Here is a 23,458-nt window from a genome sequence, read left to right on the forward strand (position 1 = left end):
TCTGTGAGGTTTTGTTGGTCACAGCCCTGTTTCAATACATCACTCTACACATATGAACAGCCCTTTGGGGAGCTTTGTCAGACCCAGGGACTGGGGTGGGGGCAAGGTGAAAACAAGAAGACCAGCCAAAGTCAATTTCACTTTATTAATAGATATTTCAATAAATATTTTTTAAGCAGTTGGCTTGGTTAGCCAATGAGAAGACACATAGGATGCATATTTTGCTTGCATGCAACTTTCAATCTGATATCGGGAGTGACTAACAGAACCTGGAGGAAAGTCAGGAGGGAAGATGAAGATGTTGCCCTTTGTAGGTACTTAAGCGATGGGTGTTGAATTTGAGAGTTGTTTCTCTATATTTGGCAATTGAATCTTTGGTAGTTGGTGATATATCCAAGGAAGTGGATAAAAATACTAGATGGTCTAGACTAGAAACTTTAATGCATGTGAAGAATGAAGACATGAGAATAATCAATCAATCATTCAGTCACTGGACACTTATTAAGCACCAACTGAATGCCGAATACAATGCTAAATGCTATAGATATAAAGAAAAACAAAACAAAATGAAACAGTAACTGACCTAAACCTGTTCTCAAGAAGCTTACTGAGGGAAACAAGACATATATCCAAATAGATACAAAGTCTATACAAAGTAAACACAAGGTATTTTGAAGATGGGGTTAAGGATTAGTAGGAGGAAAGATCTCCTCTAGTTGGTGGCAGGGGCTTGACCTTGGAAGAAAAATAGATTCTAAGAAGCAGAGATGGGAAGCATAATTGAGTCATGAGGAAAAAGATGTATCTACAAAGACATGGAGAGTTGGTAACAAAGGAGAAAGGATTGTAGTACTATAATAATAGTAACAGTAATGACTATCATATAGTATTTATTAATAATGATGTGTTATATATTTATACATAATAAAATGTATGTAATAAATAATTATAATTTAATAATGATATAGAAATAATAACTGATTTATTATTTGGTAATAACATATATGTTCACATAATTTGTAAAATAATGTACATAATAATGTCAGTATCTCATTATAATGATATATAATGGTATAATTATAAATCCTAATATATAATTTATTAGTAATGCTAGCATTTATTATTAAGTACCTACTATATACCAAGCACTCTGCTGGTGCTTTATAAATATTAATGTATTTAATTCTCACAATAATCTTTCAAGGTGGGTATTATTATCTCCATTTTGCAGTTTTGAGGAAACTGAGGCAAACAGACATAAATATTTGCCTAGGTTCACATAGCTAGTCAGTATCTGAGGCCAAATTTGAACTCAGATCTTCCTGAATTTATAGTCACTGTTCTCTTCTTTGTGACATCTGGCATCCCCTCAGATCCCTGCAAAGTACTAAAAAATTTGAGAAAAGGTAGACCATATGAAAGGTTCCATGAAGGAAGTGTTAATTGAATTAGACCTTAAGGAAATAATAAATTAGTAGAATTATTTAATTATAATTTTATTCTAATATATAATGCATATCATATTAATAGATGGTTGACATAATGAATATATGTACATATATAAGTTTTGAAAGAATCATTGCAACTCTGTAATTCTGATATATTATTATTGCTTTTTAAGAGATGGGGAAATAGAGGCTTGGCATCATTTACTAGAAGTGAAAGTTCTAGTAACAGACAGAACCAAGAGTAAGCATTTCCAAGCATGGAAACAGTCTGTACAAAGACAGAAGAAATGGAAGGTCAGGAGATATTTGCAGCAAGTAGAGCAGTAACCCTGGATCACAGAATTAAGGCAATAGGTAAAGAAAGCACTGGATTTGCAGTCAAGAACATGAGTTCAAATCTAGCCTCAAGCACTTCCTCACTGTGTGATCCTGGGCAAGTCACTTAACCCTTTTTGCCTTAGTTTCCTCATCTAAAATGAGCTGGAGAAGGAAATGGCAAACCCCTCCAGTATCTTAGCTATGTGACTCTGGGCAAGCCAACCTTGTTGGCCTCAGTTTTCTGATATGTCAAATTATTTGAAGAAGGAAATGAAAAACCACTGTAGGATCTTTGCTAAGAAAACCCCAAATGGATCAGGAAAAGCACTGAATGTTGTCATTTATTCCTTTCAGTAATGCTGAAGTTTCCATGATGCCATTTGAAGCTTTCCTGAAAGAGATACTGAAATGGTTCACCATTTTTTTTCTCAATGTGATTTTATAAGTGAGGCAAATCAGGTTAAGTGACTTGCCCAAGGTTACACAGTATACATATGAGACCATATTTAAACACATGAAGATGAGTCTTCCTAATTCCAAGCCCAGTGCTCTATCTACTATGCCAACTCGCTATATAACTGGACAAATCACTTAATCTCTGCCTCTGTTTCATTTACTATAAGATGGGGATAATAAGAGCACTTACATCTGGGGATTATTAAAAAAAATCAAATGAGGTATTATTTGTAAAGCACTATACAATACTTAAAGCATTATTTTAATGCTTGCGTTTTATTGTTATATATTTGGAAGGTGATTGATAGGTATCTTTCTAGCCTGTCACCCCTCTTGATTGGAGACTGAAGGAATGTCTAGCCTTGTCTACTTCAGATCTTGACCACTGTAAGAGAGGCACACCACCTACAGCTGGCTGCTGGCAGTCCAGGAACATGTGGCTCTCCTTTTCACAGTGGTGAGCCAGACCTCTCAGTTCAGATCTATTCTTGTCAATCGTGAATTATATCTATACATTAAGGCAACTTGTATGCAATATAAACCAATGTACAGTTTCAGTCTCAAGTCTTTGGGGTTTTAAGCATGTTCAGAAGAATGATGAGACTGGCTTTCCATGAATATCTCCTATTCCAAAGTCTTTCTCTCCTCTCTAGAGATTCCTTCCCTCCACCCAATGTCTGTCCTGAAGAAGGCTCTTCCATTGACACATAGGATCACACTTAACTTTCTAACTGTCCATCAAGACCCAGAGTTCCTTCCCCAGAAGCAGCATCATGGAAGATACCCCAGACCCAGTGAGATCTGGGTTACATAATATCAGATGGGGTGCAGGAATGTACAAGTAGCTGAGGAGGATCAGGAGTGATTTTATGGGAATGGAAGCACATCATGCCAAATCTTAAAAGACAGGATTCTATGGTGCAAAGATGAGAAGGAAGCATATCCCAGGCATGTGGAGTAGTCACTGCAGTGACAAAGAGAGAGAAGATCGATTGTCTTACTCAGTGAAGAACAAAAGGAAGGTCAGTGTAGCTAAACAAGATATTATGGAAGGTGCCTTCACTGAAGTTACAGTATTCACAAACTCTATGAGGTGGCAAAATGGCCGTCATCATCTTTTGAGATACATCTAGTGGTCTCTCAGAGGATGAGGATCCTCTGCCCAAGTGTGATAATCCAGTTGAGTAATGGAGATGAGAAGTGCTATGTCCCACATGTGTAGGCATCACATAGCATTCTGCCATCACACAGAGGCTGGTTTATTATATAGATTGGTGATTACATACTTCTTTGGCACACAATCAATTTTCTACATGTATGTTTCCATAGAATTAACAACAGACATGTAGCCTAAGGAGTTAGCAATGAAACATTGTTGCTATAGATGAATGACATAAACTGGGTGATCAAGAGGTTAGTTCTCCCTGACCTAGGAGAATCATTGTTACTTTTGGTCAGCTTTCACAATCAATTACAACAAAGCATTTCGTAGCTAGGTAAATGGTTAGGGGACAATATAATTTCAGACCAGATTTGGGGTTTTCCTCAATTTACAAGTTCTATTTTTCTTTTGTTACTTAAAAGCACCTGGCAATGTTGCCTGGTGTCTGTCTTGAAGGTCATTGATGTTCTTGGCTTGCCTGGCTTGTAATGGGAGTGAATGTAACTCTGTGGAGAGGGAAAGGAGTGGGGTAATGATCTTTAGGTTTTAATTCTGTGAATTTAATCTTTTAGGGTAATGATCCAGGGGAATTAAGGTGGAATATATGTTTATTCTATAATTCTTTGCTCTTATATTATTTATTTTCTGTTGAAGAGGGAACAATAATCATCCATTAGTGAGGGAAGATAGAGAGAGAAGTCACAGAGGGGTATCAGTGGGGGCCTCATTTTCTGGGGGCTCTCCAAACTGTAACTCTGTCAGAAAACAGAGGTGATGGCTTCACACAATCATCCTAGTTTTACAATCATGAAACCAAAACTCAGAGAAGATGAATCATTTTTTCAAGGTTGCATTACAAGTCAGTAGTTGAATTGACAACTAGACTGGTTTTAGTCATCTCACATTATTCCTTAGCCATCTTCTTAACAGTGACCTTTCTCTTACTCCTGTTTTTCATGCCTCCTCATGAAATCATAATCAAATGAATATTGTCACTACTGATATAAAAATTATTGTATTCCATCCCCCCACCATGTCTCCAGTCATGATCACTGTCATTTTCTAGCCCAAAATTTCCCTTTCTAGCTACCACTTCTCTTCATGTGTGGCATTGTTTATTATAATATAATAAATTCAAGAGTTCTGAGGAAGATCATGGGACCTACTTCCAGAACATCATTCACTGTTGCCCCTCTCATTATTCAGAGAAGCAATTCCTGGGAGAAGGGAGTCAACCATCCCACCCTGCTAAATGCAAAATAACTTCCACTTACAAAACCATCTTAGTGGAAGCATCAAGACCCCCCGAGGAAGAGACACGGGGTGGCATATACCGAGCAAATCAAACAACTTGTAATGGGCGTGAATGTAACTCTGTATGTAACATCATCTCACCCATTACTGTAACTCAGAACTCAACAAAGGTAGCCCAAGACCATGAACTCAAGAGCCTTGGAGAGAGAACTGCCACCTTATAATGCTGGCCCTGCTTGCAGACCAAGTCTTGCAGCTATCATTAATGAACAATCACTGACTGAACTGATGTGACCTACTATCTGCCTATGAGGGTGCTATTGTTTCCTTACAGTCACAGCTAATAAAGATCCAAGAAAGAAGGTTTTCATCATCAAAGGCTTTGGAATTGACAAATGGTTTAACATTAGAAACAGCAATGGTTTTATCAGTTGAAATGGCATTAAAGAAGATATAACACTATCTACTTAGCTGTGGTACCCAAAGGACCATGAGACCTTTCCATCTCATCTACAGTTGACTCTTCTGTATGTGTATTGTCTCCCCTGTTAGAATGAGAACAAAGATTGCCTTGCTATCCTGTATGTGGATACAGCTCTGTACATGTCTTTTGTACATGGAAAGTGCATGATAAATTATTTTCATCCATGTATTCATTCCTTCAATGAACCCTCCTGCTACAGTGCTCTTTTCAGTAGACCACATTGTAGTCACACTTTTATGAAAAAGAAATCAGCAAAACTGGCTCTATCCAATTGATTGTCTTTGGCTGTTAGGCCGAAACAAAGAAAACACGGTCACACATATGAACTCACTTCCTGGGAATTCCAAATGTTGCTCTTTTCAGACTGACTAATGAATTTGCACATCTGTGTTAGATAAACTGGCCAGGCAGCCAGCTTCAGGTATGTGTCACGGTTGGAGGGAGACATCTGCTTACTCTTTCTGGAGAAATGAAAAAAAACTTCCCTTGGACCAATCTTCCTCTTACATAATAATAGAATGTTGAAAGTCTGGAATTGAAGGATCTCCAGTTGGTGCATTTGCGGGATAAATAGCCTTTATGGAAATGGGAGTCTCTGGCTAGGTTTCTTTAAGCTTAAGCAAAAGAAGCTCTTTTTAAGCCCTTACCTTCCATCTTAAAATTAACACTGTATATTGGTTCCAAGGCAGAAGAGAGATAAGGCCTAGGGAAAATGGAGGTGAAATGGGGGATGGGGAAGACTTTTCCAGGGCTACACAGCTAGGAAGTGTCTAAGACCAGATTTGGACACAGGACCTTCCATCTCTAGGCCTGACCCTCCATCCACTGGGCCACCTAGCTGTTCCCCAAAAGAGAGAGCAGGGCTCAGAGCCCAGAAAAAAAATATTTCTTTTAGTTTTCTTTCTTAGCTTGAGCCATTAGACTTGGTTTTACCAGCCCAGTATGATAGAATCAGCAACAGCAATACGTAGGCAGGGCATTAACTATGGAGCCAGATCAAAGATTTGAATGCAGAACTGGAAGATTACTACAAATATATAGCAATAGTTATATAATATATATATATATGTATATATATATATACATATATATATATATATATAATAGAATAGAATAGCAACTGGGTAGTCTGACATACATGGAGAGAAGATTAAAGGTTTGTTAGATGATGGAAGGATTGGGATGATTTTACCAGACCCTAGAGAGAAGAGCCAGGAACAATGAGCAGAAGGAGCAAAGAAGCCAACTTGGACTCTATGTCAGCAAAAATTTATTAATGAATCAAATAGTCCAATAGGCTACCAGTTGAAGTGCAGGCTTCCCCCTCCCTGGAGGGTTTCCAGCAGGGACTGGATGGTCCAGGAATAGGTTGAACTAGATACCCTCTAAAGTGTCTTCCTTCCCTAGTAAATTTTGTGACTCTGATTTAGAGGAAGAATAGTTTTTAAGTGATGATGAAGAGCCATATCTAAAAGTGACAGTGAGGATGAAGTAGATGTCTACTCTTCTTCCTTGTTATTGGGGGCACAGAAGAAGGAGCTTTCAGTATTAGAGGACAGCTGGAGATGCATTTATTTCTAGTTGATGATGGAAGGAAGGAAAACTAATTTTCCCTAAAAAAAAAGATAGAGGGACTACAAGGGAAATAGATCTAAGACAAAAAAAGAAGTTGGTTTACAATAGGGGAGAGGTTCTAGAGGGCATAAATTGCCACTTCCTCTAAGAAACCTCTGACTCCTCCAACTCAAAATTTTCTTTTTTCCCCCCTTAACATCCTCATAGTACTTTGCTTCCTCCTTTGTTGCTTTTCAGGCATCCCTTTGTATTCTTATCTGCTCTGCTCTGTGAGCTGAGCTATTCTTTCCTTTTTTTCTTTTCTCTCATATATACACACCTACCACAGTGATAAGAACATAGAATGATTAATAGATGTTTTTGATCAATTTATTGATTGTGCACCCTGCCCACATTAGAATGTAAACTTCTTTGGGGGCAGGAGGCTGTTGTCACACATATCTTTGTATGGCCAGTGATTATCATGGCTTCTGAAAACTAATAATTAACAAATATATTCCTGTTGAATTGAACACGAGTCACCTCCTAGCCCTATTGATGAAGAAACTAAACCTTTGTTCCTTCTCATTTTGAAGAGAGCCAATGACATCAGAGGGTGATGACTTGCCCATTAAATGGATTTAAATGAGACTGAGTTGCACAATGTCATCAGTCTCACTCTTTCTTCCAGAGTCATCCAAATTTAGTGGCAAGATAAAAGTCAAGGTGGCTGGTGATGGTTTGAGATGCAGTGAGTGACCTTGGCTTCTTCAGTATCTGACTAAGCGCTAAGCACTCCACAATCTCTGCTTCAGTTGCCTTCATAGCCATTGGACAAATTGCTCTTATCTGCCCATTCTAATGGAGAAAGTCTTCACATGTCAGGGATAGGCATCCCCTTAGCTCATCAAGTTTGAGGGTTCTCAATTCCCCTCAACCTGGTTTAGCTCATCGACTGATAAGATGGCTTACCAGATTATGGCTGCTGTGCTCAGACCCCAGGGAAGAGTTGGCTGAAAATCTGACCCCAAAGGTGAATGAGCAGCCCTGAAAAGGGCTCAGTAAGCCCTCATGCCAGAGGTGTCAACACCATAGATCCCCCAAAACTCAACTAAACTAAATTGAAACACAGAACCCAGCTTCCTTGATTGTCAGCCCATCACAGAGCTCAAAGTTAGCTCATCACTGTTCAGAATCAACTCTTAACCTTCTATTCATTACTTGCTCCCATAACTTTGGTATTCAGTCTAGCCTGAAGTTCCACAGCATCTCTGCAGTACAGCACCTCTGTCCTTCATTACTGCAGACATAAAATAGCAATTTGCTGAAGGTATAGCATACTGAAAAGGTCATGGTACTTCTCAGCCCTACTACTATATCACCTAAGAAATATGAAGGACTAAAATCCAAATGCAGGAAATGGTCAGAAATTTAACCCATTCACTCTTCCTCTTACATAAAGAAGCATAATGCCTAAGCGATGATTCTAGGTCACTGGAAAGATGATGGTACCTTTGACAATAATAGGAAAATTAGAAAAAAAAAAGAGGGATTGGGGGAAATATACTTTCCTTCTCACCCCCTCCCTTTTTATTCCCCTCTTATTTTTCTTTAAGGTCTATTCAATTTCCTTCCCCCTCTCCCTTTCCCTCCCTTTTTGATACTCCCTGTCCCTCTTCCTGACCTTGGTTTTTCCCTCTCAACTTCTCTGTAGGGTAAGATAGAATTCTATACCTCAATAGATCTAGCTGCACTTCCCTCTCAGAATTTATTCCACTGAGAGTAAGGTTTAAATATTACCTATTGCCATTCTCTTCTTCTCTTTCTTATAATAGTATTCTTCCCTTCCCCCTCCCATGTGCCTTTTTATGAGGTATCATTATCCTATTTTTCTTCTTCCTTCAAGTTTCTCTTGGTGTCACCTTCTATTCTCACTCCCCCCTTTTTACATAACATCTTAAACCACTTAGTACCCCAAACTCTATCAATGAATAATTCTTCTATCTACTATGATACTGAAAAAAGTTTTTGACAGTTACAAAGATCACTTTTCCATATAGGAATACAGACCTTTAACCTTACTGAATCTCTTATTTTTTTTTCTTCCCCTCTTTCTTGTTTACCTTTTCATGTTTCTCTTGAATTTTTTATTTGAACATCAAATTTTCCATTTAGTGCTGGTCTTTTCTTTAGGAATATATGGAAATCCTCTGTTTTGTTAAATGCCCATACTTTACCCTGGTAGTATATAGTCACTTTTGCAGGGTAGGTTATCTTTGATTGTAGACCCAATTCTCTTGCTCTTCTGAATATCATATTCCAAGCTTTGTGGTTCTTTAGTGTGGAGGCCCCCAGATCTGGTGTAATCCTGAGTGGTGCTCCTTGATATCTGAATTGTTTCTTTCTGGCTTCTTACAATATGGTCTCTTTGGCTTGAAAGCTCTTGAATTTGACAATTACATTCCTGGGAATTGTCTTTTGAGTATTTAATGTAGAGAGTCATCTATAGACTCTTTCAATGTCTATTTTACCCTCTTGCTAAAGAATGTCAGGGCAGTTTTCTTGGATAATTTCTTGTAACATGATGTTAAGGCCTCTATTTTTTCCCAGGTTTCCCAGCAGACCAATTATTCTCAAGTTGTCTCTCCTGGATCTGTTCTCTAGGTCAGTTGTTTTTTTTTCAGTGAGATATTTCACGTTTACTTCTATTTTGTCATTCTCTTGACTTTGCTTTATTAATCCTCCCTGTCTTATGAGATCATTACCTTTTACTTGACCAGTTCTAGTCTTTAAAGACTGGTTTTCAGCTATGATCTTTTGATTTTCCTTTTTGGTTTGGTCCATCCTGCTTTTCATGACCTCCAGCATGTCAAATCTGGTCACAAATTTGCTTATTTATTTCATGAGATTTTTGTGCCTCTTTTTCCAAGTGGGAGATTCTGTCTTTTAAACTGTTGTTTTCCTTTTGAATTATTTTTCTTTCTTTCTCCCATTTTTCTTCCCATTGTGCCTCCACCTTTCTTACTTGGTTCTTGAACCCCTTAAGTTCCTTGAAAACTTCTGACCAATTTCCACTTTCTGGAAACTTTGGATGTGTTTGTTTGTTGTTGCTTTTGGCTATCACCTCTGTACTCTGACATTTTTCACCATAGAAGTTCTCCAGGGACAAAGGCTTTTTTGCCTATTATATCTTTCTTTTCTTTTCTTTTCTTTTCCTTTCTTTTTGTACTTGTGGATTATAGTTCTTGAGTGTTGGCAGCTATTGCTATGTTAGTTTCCTCTTCCTTTCCCAGCCAGAAGTCAGAGTGAGGAGGGCAGGTAGCAAGCCATTTTTGTCCTGAGGCTATTTTCCAGCATCCCTATATCTGCTGTAAGCAGCCTGCCTCTGCCCTATCTCTGTGCCTATGTTCCATGCTCTTCAGTCTCGAGGCTGCCAAGGCTTTATCCTTTTGAGATGCTTTGTATCAGCAGGTTGCAAGGAGAAGAAGTACGTTCCTTCTACTCTTCAGCCATCTTAGACCAGAAAATGATTGGAGGGAAATATGATGAGTGCAATTTGGAGCATGTTTAATTTAACATATCTAAAATATCAATTTTAGATAAATGATCAATAGTCAGTTACAGATAGAGATTGTAGTTTTGGTGAGACCTTTTTCATCCATCCAGGACTAGATAAGGAACTGGAAATCATTAGCATAGATTAATTAATTCATAAGAACATAAAAATCACCAAGAAAAATAGTAGAGGTAGAAGAGAAGAGGTCTCAAGACAGAGTCTTGGAGGACACCCATGGTTAAGGGAGTAACCTGGATGAACATAGAGTAAAGACTAGGATGAAGTGGTCAGAGTTAGGAGGAGAACCAGGCAAAAGTAGTCTCATAAGAAACACCATCTCTTGACTCTCTATTATTTTCTATCTGTCCCCTATGTCTAGGAATCTTTCCCTCTTCATCTCTACCCACTGGCTTCCTTGACTTCATGGAATTCCCAAATAAAATTCAATCTACAAGAAACCTTTCCTGATTCCTCTTAATTCTACAGATTTTCCTCTGCTGATTTTTATCATTCAACATATGTAATGTTTATATTATGTACATAATATAATCATATAAAAGTTGTGTGTGTAGTTGTATTGTTGGCACTGAGTTCACATGTCATCTTCCTCATTAGATTGTGAGTTTGAAAGCAGGGACTGCCTTTTGTCTTTCTTTGTATCTCCAATGTCTGGCATTTAATAAATGTGTATTGACTGGCCACTGACTGGTTAACTGATTGATTGTTCAGTTCTTAGTACAATGCCTGGACCAGAGTAAGTACATTATAAATGTATTTTGAATGAATGAGTGATTGACTAAACCTATCTGGAAGTCAAAAACAACAAAAATGTTGGACTGAATATTAGCTGGTGCCAGAAGTTCTCATTTCAGTCCTCACTTCTCAGCATCTAGCACAGTACCTGCCATATAGGTGGCTCTTAATAAATTCTTGTCAATTGTTGGGTGAATTGTTTTAACCTGCCTTTCTCCTACCCATTTCAGGAATACATCCAGCGAATGCTGGCTCTAAGATCTGTTATCAGTGACCCAAGGCAGGCCACACCACCAATTTGAGTCTCAGTTTATTTTTCTAGATGCCAAATGAAGATAGCATTACTTGTTCTGCCCACCTTAGGGCTTCTCCAACATCAATGCATGACAGAAATATGAGTGGTTATAATTAAAAGTGGGGCCGAGGATCACTGTTTTCATGAAGAACAGCGCATGTTTTCCTATTTATGAAGTCTTTTGAAAGGTTAATTACACTCATGGCTGTGGTTCGAACACAATTCTTGGGAAATGCTTTTGTAACAACAGGTTGGCAGAGTATGGGAACCATCTGCTTCGTACAAATGTTAAGGTAGACGCTCAAACTTGTGAGGTTAACGATTACAGATTGCTCCATCTCTGGGTGGAAAGAAAATCCATGTTGTGTTGATGTAAAGTTTCTGACTCTCCTTGACCCTGGGCCTAGAAGGAAAGCTGAATAACACAAAGGATAGCATTTGAAGGCACTGAAACTCTGAACAGCCGTCATCTTTGTTTGCATAGATTCAGGTTATCCAATGAGGCACAGAACACAGGGGAATATGGTATTTATACGGAATGTCTCCTGAGTAAATTAAGCCTCTCTGTCTGCCTCTGGCCTTGACCCATTAATGGGAGCAAGATCATAGAGGCAAGATTTGTTCCTTGCAGAAATATGTCATTTACTCTACAAAGAAACATAAAATGTTGCTCTGTTGACCCTCCATAACAACAAACCACTCTCAGGGATGGCAGTGGGGGCAGTGAGAGATGTTTGGTCATGGAGAATTTCTCTCTGCTCCCTCCTCCCTTGGTACATAGCTGTTGCTCCCTCCTCTTCCACTCTCAGGGAGTTAGATGAAAAGAGCTGAAGGGATGCTTTGGAAGCCAGAGATGTATTACTATAAAGGGAGCTCAGAAAGGGGTGTGCCACTGGGTGAATCATGTGCCTCCATCCAAGAGGAAACAATGGAGGTGTAAACCTTAAAATTTCTTAGACTTATAAATGTTGCAACATTTATAAGTCTAAGAAATTTTAAGGTTTACAGAGGCCAAGTTTTGAGTTCTAAATGGGAAAATGGAATGGGTATGGATAGAGGCACAACTTACCTTTCATGAGAACACAAAGGCATCTCCTGGAGGAGGTGTATGGTGTGTGCAGGGAAGACTAAAACTCCTAGTGTGAGGCCTACTCATCCACTTTTGGGGTCCATCTTTCAGCCAGCTTTTGCCTCTGCCTCCAAGAAGCTAAATCATGGTCAGAGACCACACTCCAATAAAACTGTCTGGCTAAGTAGGCTAAACCAGGCTGAGGGGAACTAACAGAACTCAAACACATCAGGGAGTTACAGGAATACCTACCCCAAGTATGTGAAGACTTTCCACTTCAGAATGGGCAGATGAGAACAATTTATTAAAACAGCTATAAAGGCAGTTGAAACAGGCACTGTGGAATGCTTGGAGCTTGGTCAGAAGTTGAAGACGCCACAGTCATCAGCCACTGTGTCCTGAGCCATTGCCAGTTACCTTGACTTTTGTCTTGCCACTGGATTTGGATGACTCTGGAATGGAGAGTGTGAGGCCAATGACTTTGTATAGCTGATTCACTTAAATCCAGGTTATGCACAAGCCAAGACATCATCCCCTCATGTCATTGGTGTTGCTCAAAAAGGAAGAATCCTCAAGATCAATGTCAATAACTTGAGGCCATATGGTCACAACTATACAAGGACCCTTTAAAACTTCCATAGGAGTGGCAGGTTCTCCCTGGTAATCAGTGCTCCTTCTATTCTGTTTCTGAACTGAATTCATAAACTAACACTTAAGGTCAAGAGTTGGGATGGGAGTTTAGAAGACAGGAAAATCTGGAAGGGGTAGTCTTGGAGGTAGTGAATTCTCACTTACTTGAGGTCTTCAGGCAAGTGATGGGGCATTAGACTTGGTATAAAGATAACCAGGGTTCAAAACCTACCTCAGATGCTTATCAGCTTTTTCTGATTCTCATTTACTTACCTGAGAAAAGGGAATAAGAGCTTTCTAGCACTTATATGTCAAGGATAGTTGGGTGGTGCAATGGATTGAACAGAGAGCCTGGAGTCAGGAATATCTGAATTTAAATATGGCGGAAGGTATGAAATGCTGTGTGACATTGACCAAGTCACTTAATCCCTCTTTGCCTCCATTACTCTTCTGTAAAATGGAGATACATTAGAGAACAAAATGGAAAACCACTCCACTATCTTTGCCAAAAAAACCTCATAGACAGTCTATGTAGTCATGTCCAGTTTGGGTGAGATATAGAGTCATATGGAAAAAGATGCTACTTTCAAGGGGGATTGGATTAGGTCATCTTTGACATTTTCTGTGGAGCTAACATTTAAGGATTCCAGAACTCTATGATCTGAGATATGGGAGAAGGTGCACTCTCACCCTGCAAGTCTGAAGGAGCCTCTGAAAGGTAATCTGGATTCTATGTCTGGCTTAGAGTCAGAAAAACCAGTTCAGATCCCGCTTCAGTCAATCTACAAACTGGGCCACTTTGGGCAAGTGATTAAGCTCTCTCACCTTCAGTGTCCTCATCTGTAAAATGGAGATTAATCATAGTGTGTAATTAGAATTTTCTCCTCCGAAATCTTTTTCCCAGCATCCCATTTGTGTATTTATGCTAACAAACTAACATAGGGAAGATATAAGTTTTGAGTAGCTCCTCCCTCCCACTCTCTTGCTCCTGGGAAGGCATTTTTGGAGGTTGGGTGAGAGTCAGGCAGGAGAATTTTACCCATGTAGCTTTTATTTAGGCTTTCTAATTTTGTTATTTTATTTCTTCTTCTTCAAGTGATTATTCATCAACTTTATAAAATATAATACTTGGGGTTATTGGATATTAATTTAAATTTAACAATAGCAACTACCACTCTGGGTTATTACAAGGATCAAGAGAGACAACAAATTAATAACAAATGGAACAGATCTGTCAACATTTTAATGACCTTCTTCATTAATACAAATGGAATCTACACATTTGGAATGAAACATTCCAGTTCTTGAAGAGAACAATTATTCTGAAAGAGATGAACAAGTGTAGAGGCTAAACAAATTATTACAGAAGAAACACATGCTAAAGAAAATGCAATTTTAAGAGCATCAATTAATCAATTCTTTTTTCATAATATTTCATTTTTATCCTCTATTACTTATAATAACAATTTTTAATCTCCATTTAAAAAAATTGAGCCAAATTCTCTCCCTCTACCTTTCCTTCCTCCATCCCTTCCTCCCTCCCTCTCCTTTCCCCTTCCTGAGATGGCAAGCAATCTGACATAGATTTTACATGTGCAATAATATAAAATATTTTTCTTTATTTCCATAACATCTTTTCATATTATGGAAGGGAACCAAAAAAATGAAAAAAGTAAAATATAGTATATTTCAGTCTGCATCCAGACTATCAGTTCTTTCTTTGGAGGCAGATGGCATATTTCATCATGAGTCCTTGGGGGTTGTCTTAGATCAATATAGTGTTAAGAATAGCTCAGTCATTCACAATTATTCATCACACAATATTGCTGTAACTGTATACAGTGTTCTTTGGTTCTGATGACTTAACTTTGCATCAGTTCAAATAGATATTTTCAGGGTTTTCGGATATCATCCTCATCATTTTTTTTTAGCACAGTAATATTCCATTGCAATCATCTGCCATTCCCCAGTTAGTAGACTTTCTTTGCAAATACAAAAAAAGCCACTATATCTACATATACATATACATGTACATGTATATGTAGAAATATGTCCTTTTCTCATTTTTTTTAATCTCTTTGGGATATAGCCCTAGTAGTGGTATTGCTGGATCTTTACAGTTTTCAAGCCCTTTGGGCATAGTTGCACATCACTCTCCAAAATGACTGGATCAGTTCCCAACTTCACCAACAGTCCATTAGTGCCTCAATTTCCCCACATCCCTTTGAACATTTGTTATTTTCTTGTTCTGTCACATTAGCCAATCTAATAGATATGAGATAGTATGAGGAATCAATTCTTAAGATGTCTGGAATAGAGGAAACTTCCAAATTTTGAAAAATACTTCAGGTATGGAATAAATAGTGAAAAAAGAACTGAAAATCTTCAATAATCTCTGTCCCATATGCTTATTTTCTCATATCTATAAAAACTTCATGAGAAAATCCTTAGAGTTGTTTGTTTCTTTCATGTCTGACTCTTCATGACTCCATTTGGGATTTTTTGCAATGATGCTGGAGCAGTTTATCATTTCCTTCTTGAACTCAATTTACAGATGAGGAAACTGAAGCAAACAGGATAAAGTCACTTACCCAGTGTCACAAAACTTGGAAGATTACAGCACAATTTGGTCGCCTGGAGAAATTCATCAGTCTTGTATACCAGCTGCATGATGGTCTATTTACATGAATTCTGGGTAATGGATGATGATCCTGCACTTTTCCAGTCATTAGTGGAGTGAAGCAGGGCTGTGGGTACTTATTCCCATGCTTTCTTGCATGATGTGTTCAACAATATTGTCAGCCATCTTCCACAAGGACAAAAATAACATCGAGATCAGCTACTAAACTAACAGGAAAGAATTTAACTTGGAAGGGTGACCAAGGAAGACTAAAGTGGAAGGAGGGCTGGTGCGTGATTTTCTGTTCATGGAGAATCGTGCCCTCAACGGGGTCTCTGAGACTGTGATGCAGTGCAGTATGGATTAATTTGCTGCTGCTTGTACCAATGTTGTGCCTAACAATCAATTACAAGAAAGTGGAGGTCCTCCATCAGTTAGCACTGCACCATCCTTACTGGTGAGTTTGTGTATGTAGAGATGCATATGCATACACATATGTATTTGTGTATGTGTATATATATACACACACGTATATACATATATCTATATTTCTCCACTTGTCATAACATATATGTACATAGCATGACACATATGTACATATAACATATGTTATAGCAAGTGGAGAAATTCTGAAAGCCGTAGTTAAGTTCACTTTTCTTGCCATTGTGCTTTCACGTAGAGAATAAGGTTGGCACACGCATTGCCAAAGTCAGCTAAGTGTTTAGGAGACTTTGAAGGAAAGTGTGGTGGGACATGGGCCTCCTGGGGAAATTCTGGAGACCTCCAAGACCTAAAAGGATATGCAATACACCACTTGGCCCCGGACCTCTGGAATGTGGTTTGGCCAGAGAACTGGCCCTGGTGAGACTTAACCACTGGAGTCTACAAAGCAACATTCTGGGAGTACATTTCACTCTTTCATTCTGGGAACCCTGAATGTCAAAAGCTCAGCTATGAGTCAAACTGTTCTCCAAGCCTTAGAATTCAGATCTAACAGACTGAGGAAGAGTCTTACATGCTGCATCACTCTATCGCCCTACCTCGTTATTGATCAGGTTCACCAGAACTGAACCGAGTCTAAATTGCATGCCCAAATTTTAACAGGGAATGAGCTCAGTACCTTTTAGTATCCTCATTACCATTTGTGCCCAACAGTGGTTTCTCAGTGCTAGGAAGCCAAATTGGAGGTGACCCAAAGGTCAAAAGAAAGACATAAAATGGGTACAAAGAGTTTGTGGCGTATTACCAGTGAAGACTTACAACAAAGGAGTGACAAGAAGTTATCTCCAATATGTATGATCAGAATAGGAGCTAGCCCACTCTGACCAAAAGAGGGAAGGATTCCAGAGAGACAGCCCAGGGCTACACTGGAGTTGATATACTCCGGTTTCTTCAGTTATCAAGCACTGATTTTTCTCTCCTTCCAGCCTCTTTGAGGAAAGAAAAAAAGAAAAAAAAAACAGAACTAACAAATCCAGAGAAACAGTCCCTGCCCTAATAGGGGATACCAGACATTTAAGGAAAGGTATTAAGGTCAGGGAAGGCATGGTGAATAGAATGGGGTGGGGCGCGGGGGGTCAATTTTCAATCCTTTTACCTAAGCCAAGATAACATTGATTTGATTATAGCACTTTAAGAGTAGGTTTGAAGATGGCAAGAGAACAGAAATGTTGGAATAAATAGGAGACTCCCTGGTTCTCAAGGGCATTGGTCTAAATAGTGAAACTCTTCTGATCTTTTATCTTCCTTCTCTCCCTCCTTCACTCTGTCCCTCCCTCTGTCCCATCCTTCCTTCATTCCTCCCTCCCTTTTTTCCTTCCTTTCTTCCTCCCTCCCTTTTTCCTTCCTTCTTTCCTTCCTTCCTTCCTTTCTTCTTTCCTTCCTTCTTTCCTTCCTTCCTTCCTTTCTTTCTTTCTTCCTTCCTTCCTACCTTTTTTTCCTTACTTTCTTTTCCATTTGTCTCTGTCTGTCTCTTCCCTTTTAACAAGCTCAGGCAGAATTTACACTCACATCCAGCAAAGCAATGGAAAATTAACTCTTTAAACAAAGCAATCTTACCAACTTCAAATCTCCACCACAAAGAGGTAGTCTTGCTTTGCAAGATCCATGTATAGGGAATGGACTCTAGAGGAAAGAAGAAGAAAAACAAAAACATCTGTCTCAGCAGATGGAGATAAGATGGGGAAGGGGCAGTCTGGGAGGAGTTTACAACCCTACAAGTTTACTAAAGTATTTTGATAAGTGCTTTGTGAATCAGAGGACCTTGGAAAAATCAATGTAGAGTCAGGAAGACCTGAATTCAAGTCCTGCTTCTGGCCCATACTCATTGTTTGACAGTGGATAAGTCATTTAGATTCTCAAGTTCCTCGGGTGTCTCTCCAAGTCTGTAAATTACAGAACAATAATTGATTTCTACTGGTGAGGGACTTTCCTCATTAAGATTTCTCTATACATTTAAAATCTTCTGAGGGGTAAATAAACAAATCTAAATTTAATATGGCCCTAAACAGGATGTATATAGAAATATGATTGAATCTAGATGTAGATAATATACATTCATTTACATGTATATGGGTATAATATTCATACATATGATGGATTATATGTGTATATGTGTATGCATGTATTTATATGTATTATAGAAATGAAACCAAAGTGACAGGAAAAGTCTGAGAGAAGGAAGGAGGCAGGGAATTACCAGATGTGAGAGGTCACTGAAGAATTTCCAGAGTTATTGTCACTTAACATTATCTTTAAAAATATGTTTTGCAGAGGCAGCTGGTTGGCTCAGTGGATTGAGAGCCAAGGCTAGAGGCAAGAGGTACTGGCAAGGGTTTGAATCTAATCTCAGACATTTCCCAGATGTGTGACCCTGGGCAAGTCACTTAACCCCCATTGCCTAGCCCTTACAGTTCCTCTGTCTTGGAACCAATAGACAATATTGATTCTAAGACAGAAGGTAAGGGTTAAAAAAAAAAAAAAGCTTTGCAAGAGAACGATAAAGCAAGATTTAGAAGTAGAGGATTGGAAAAGAATTGCAGGCATAGCAAACAGAGCAAGCACAAATCTGGATGGGGAAAAGTGGAGGATATTTACAAGGGACGTCTACTCATCCAGTCTGGCTGGTGCAAAACTACAGATCATAAAAGTCTCAATTTATAGAGAGCTAGAAGGGATCTTGTAGCCGTTACATCAACCAATAGTCATGGTACTGAGCATAGTGTCAGGAAGACCAGAATTTAAATCTCTACTTTGACACTTACTGGCTGGGTAACCCTAGTCAAGGTATTTAACCGCTATCTGTCTCAGTTTCTACATCTGAAAATGTAGATAATATTACTACCTTCCTCCCAGTATTGTTGTGAGGATCTAATGAGATAATATTTGTAAAGCACTTTGTCAACTTTAAAGCACTGTATAAATGCTAGCTACTGTTATTATTGTAGACCATCATCATCATCATCATCATCATCATCATCATCTCAGAGCCCCAGACAACTTTCTAGAACTACAAGTTAGAGAAGGGAGCCAATCTTCATTTGTTGAGCACCAGTTCAATAAGCAAATACATGAAAATCATTTGCATCACTTACACTTGAAAGCTTAGGCATTCCCACTTTTGAACAACTAATGTATTTTTAAATGAGTTCAGATTTTTTTAAATGATTCTCTTCCTTGATTTTTTTTCTTTCCTCATAAATTGAAACTGACATTTCCTTTCAAAAATGCTTGGCAAGATAGCTTAGGCAGATCATTGTTCACTCAGGGATTCTGGGAAATGGACTTTCAGAGGGAGTAAAATGCATTACGCAATGTGTATCTCCTCAAACCCTGCTTCCACCATGAGATAAAGGGTGATGGGTTCATTCCCTTGTGTGGCAGAGAACGCCACATGATAGCACAGTAATGGCTGCTTCTGGGGTTTGCACAGGGAATATAATCAACTTCCATTTGACTGACAGCCTCAGAATAATTGGATCAATGAAATGTCTGGCCCTTAAGAAACTTTATTCATTTTTCTCATTATGAGAAAATGGACTTCTTCCTTCTTTCCCCATGACACAATGAGGGGAAATAATCACAGAATCCCAGAACTTGAGAGTTAGAAGGACCCTTAGGGGCCACCTAGTTCAGTTCACACTTGAATCCTTCTACAACTAATCATACAAGTAGTTGTCCTGCCCTTTTCCTAAGGATCTCCCAGTAAGGAAGATCCCATTTCCACCCAAGGAAGCCCATCCTACACCAGGATAGCTCTGATTATTATGCCTAAAATTGTGCCTGGAACACAATTGATGCTTAATAAATGTGTTTCAATTCCTTGATTTTGAGTGACTTCTTGATATCAAATATCAATATGATACTTTTGCCCTTCTAGTCATTTTTCCCATTTCCACCCTGATTCTAAGCAGAACAAATTGAATCCCTTTTCTGGGTCACAAAACACCAAATAATTGAAGACAGCTCTAGTATTCCCCAGAGTCTTCTTTTCTCTAAGTCACACACAATCAATTCTTTCTCTTACAGAATGGTTGCCAATTGGAATCTGCCTTAAGTAGTATTTGGTGGGTAGGGGAGATAGAGCAGAGGCTCTCACCCTTCCCCTGTTCATTGGCATGCCAATACGTAGCCATCACAGAGTTACTATCATTTTGGTATTGGGAATTAAGCAAAGTAAAGAGTATCTGCATCATGGAGGACAAGGCCAAGATATTATGGGGAGATGCCCAAAAGGGGGAGATGATGCATGTTTAAGCTTGTAGGACTTTTGAATTTTGGTTACCAGAGACCCAACTATGGTGAGTGAGGGAACTTGACCCATTAAAATGCCATCATGTTTGTCTTTGGTTAGTCAGCTATAAGCAAATGTTCTTATGAGGTAAATTAAACTCTTACGATGTGCCAGGCACTGTGTTAAATGCTGAAGACATAAAGTAAGGTAAAACCATGTTCCCTCCCCTCCAAAGCCCACATTCTAACAGGAGATATAGACACTGTAAGTCAGAAAGGGAGCCAGTTTGAATTAGTGAGTACCAGGAAAGCTTTCCTACAGAAGGTGAGATTTGAACTTAGTCTTGAAGGAAGCCAGAGGATCTTTGAGGTGAGGGTGAGGAGGGAGATCATTCCAGACATGAGGGACAGCCAGTGAAAACACAGGGATCAGGAGGTAGAGTTCCATGGGTGAAGAATAGCCAAGAGGTCAGTGTTGGCAGAGAGCAAAGAGATGTTAGAGGACTGGGAAGATCTGGGGGAAGGGATCAGGTTATAATGGACTTTGAAGCAAAACAGAGGATTTTTATACTTGATCTAGAAGACAGTGAGGGAACACCACAGGGTATTGGTTATGTCCCATTTGGACCTAAGAGCCATACTGGAAGAATTTCAAAGTCACCAATGACCTCCTGATGCATCTACACCAAGTCATACTTGAACAAGAACCTTACCAAGAGCATTCCTAAGCAATGGACATCCAATCTTTGTCGAAAAGCCGATCAGCTCCCAAGGCAACCTATTCTACTTATACACTCTCATTGTTTGGGCATTTCCCTCACAAATCAAATCTAAATTTATTTCTTTGTAGCTTCCAGATATTGTTCCTGTTTCTGCTTCATGGTCTTAGTGGCCCTCAGCAAGGTTGAAGACTCTCAGTCGCTGGTCTAATTTGTGGATTCTCTCTTTTTTTCTACTCCCTATGATCAGGGGACCAGGGGTCCTTCTTATTCACACTGTTATGGACGGAAGACTGATATTGATTGCTTTTACCAAGACAGGGGTGGGGGGTGGAGGTGATGACATAGTGGGCAGGGCATTTGTTGAATCAGGGACATAATTGAGTTAGGACATAGGAATGCTGGTGGATGTGGCTCCTTAAAACGCCATTGCTTTTCAAGATGCTTTTTCAAGATGCTTATGACTTGCTGGACTCTTTTTTAGCACCTCTCACATTTAATTTAAACTTCACTTCACTCTAATCAGACCTGACTCACAACAAACATTGTGGGTGAAGGATGCTGTCTTTATGACCTTGGCAATGGGAGAGTTTTCCATAGAAAGGTCTCAAGGAGTAGAGTAGAGGTCCTTGACCTTTCTTTCTATATGTGTCATGAATGCCTTTGAAGTTTAGTTTAAACCTTTGAACCTCTAAAATAAAATACAAAATATTACAAATGAAACCAATTTTATTGATGTATGAAAATGGATCCAGATCCCAGCTTAAGGACCCCTAGTAGAAAAAATAATATGGAACTGAAATTCAGAAGGCCCAGGATCTAGTCTTGATCATACTACTTAAACTGCCAAGAGACTTTGAGCAAGTCACTGTTCTCAAGAATGGTGCTTCATTTTTTAGTGAGAGGACTGGACTAAATGAGGTCTTTTGCTGTTCTAAACATCTATGACTCTATGATTTAATTTAGAATAATCTAATTTACATGCAACTTTGCAAAAAGACAAATATCCCATACAGGGGAATATACTTCCAAATATTCAATGTGGTTTTTGCTACTCTTGATGCCTCTATTGAAGCAAAATGGAGTTCATCTAAGCTTTCCAGAACATTCCATCAAACTAAAATGAGGCAGGACTATACAATGAGAAGATGGTTGAATTTGAATTACAGGACCTGGATGAAAATTCTGACTCTATTGGTTACTCTCCATGTGACCAGTCCCTTTAACCTTTCTATGCCTCACTTTCTCCATTTGTGAAATGAAGGACTACTAACTCATAAACTCTGTGTGGTCATGCTTTCTAAATCTAATTTTTAAAAATCCTAAATTTCAGTTAAAATTTTCTGGCTTGCAGTAAAGATCAGATGAACCAAATCATTGTTTAATTTCTCCCTCTACTGGCAGAAGCAAAATTTTCTCTTCTTTCTCCCCTTGTATCCCCCATTTCTAGCCTTCTTTCCCCTGGAATGAGGATTACCAAGGTCCAGTTTCAAGCTAGTGTGACAAAAAGCATTTATTCAGTCCTTCCTGCCAGGAATGATGGTAAACTGGATACATGAATGCCAATAGTTAAATGGTCTTCTTCTCGAGGATTTGAAGCGTCCCTACCTCCCAGGGACTGAGCCCTGTACAATTCCTGTTTGTATCATGGTTGGTACTGTTTTTCTTTGACAGGAAATCTAACATCTTGAAGATGTCATATCAGATTCTATAATACCTTTTTCCTCCATCAGCAGATAATATGCTTTCAAAATGTTTTCTCATTTAAAGAGATACTCAACTTGCATCAAGTCATTCAGCCCAAATCATTTACATGTTCCCTTACAAGAAAAGGAGCACATGATTACAAAATGGCGGGTAGTGAAAAGAGTGCTGGATTTGGCATCAAAGGACCTTGGCTCAAATTTTGACTCTACTACTAACTGTCTAGATAATCTTGGACTTCTCACTTTCCCTCTATGAACTTCAGTTAATTCATCTTTAAGCAAGTTGGTTAGATTAGATTTAGGTTCTTAACTTGAGATCCATGGACCCCAAGTGTTTTGTGACTAGATTTTAAGACTATTCATGGATTTGGGGAGGGGAAGACAACATCTTTATTTTTAGTAACTATATAATTGCAACTTAGCATTTGCTTCCATTACAATAAAAAAGCCTCAACAACATTATTCTAAGAAGGTTTTTATAGGCTAAAATTACTATAAAGGGATCTGGATTTCTCTGCTACTAATGGACTGTATGACCTTGGAGAATTTGTTTTACTTCTCTGAACTTCAGTTTACTCCTCTGTAAAGTGAAAAAGGGAACAGTTCATTTTAAACCATGTATTATTAACCCATTATCTGTGGAAAGATTTCAAGGACTCAGTGAAGTTGGATGTAAAAAAAAAAACCTAATTATTTTTACTAA

The sequence above is a fragment of the Monodelphis domestica genome, chromosome 2, assembly GCF_027887165.1.
Source record: "Monodelphis domestica isolate mMonDom1 chromosome 2, mMonDom1.pri, whole genome shotgun sequence".
NCBI classification, from domain to species: domain Eukaryota; kingdom Metazoa; phylum Chordata; class Mammalia; order Didelphimorphia; family Didelphidae; genus Monodelphis; species Monodelphis domestica.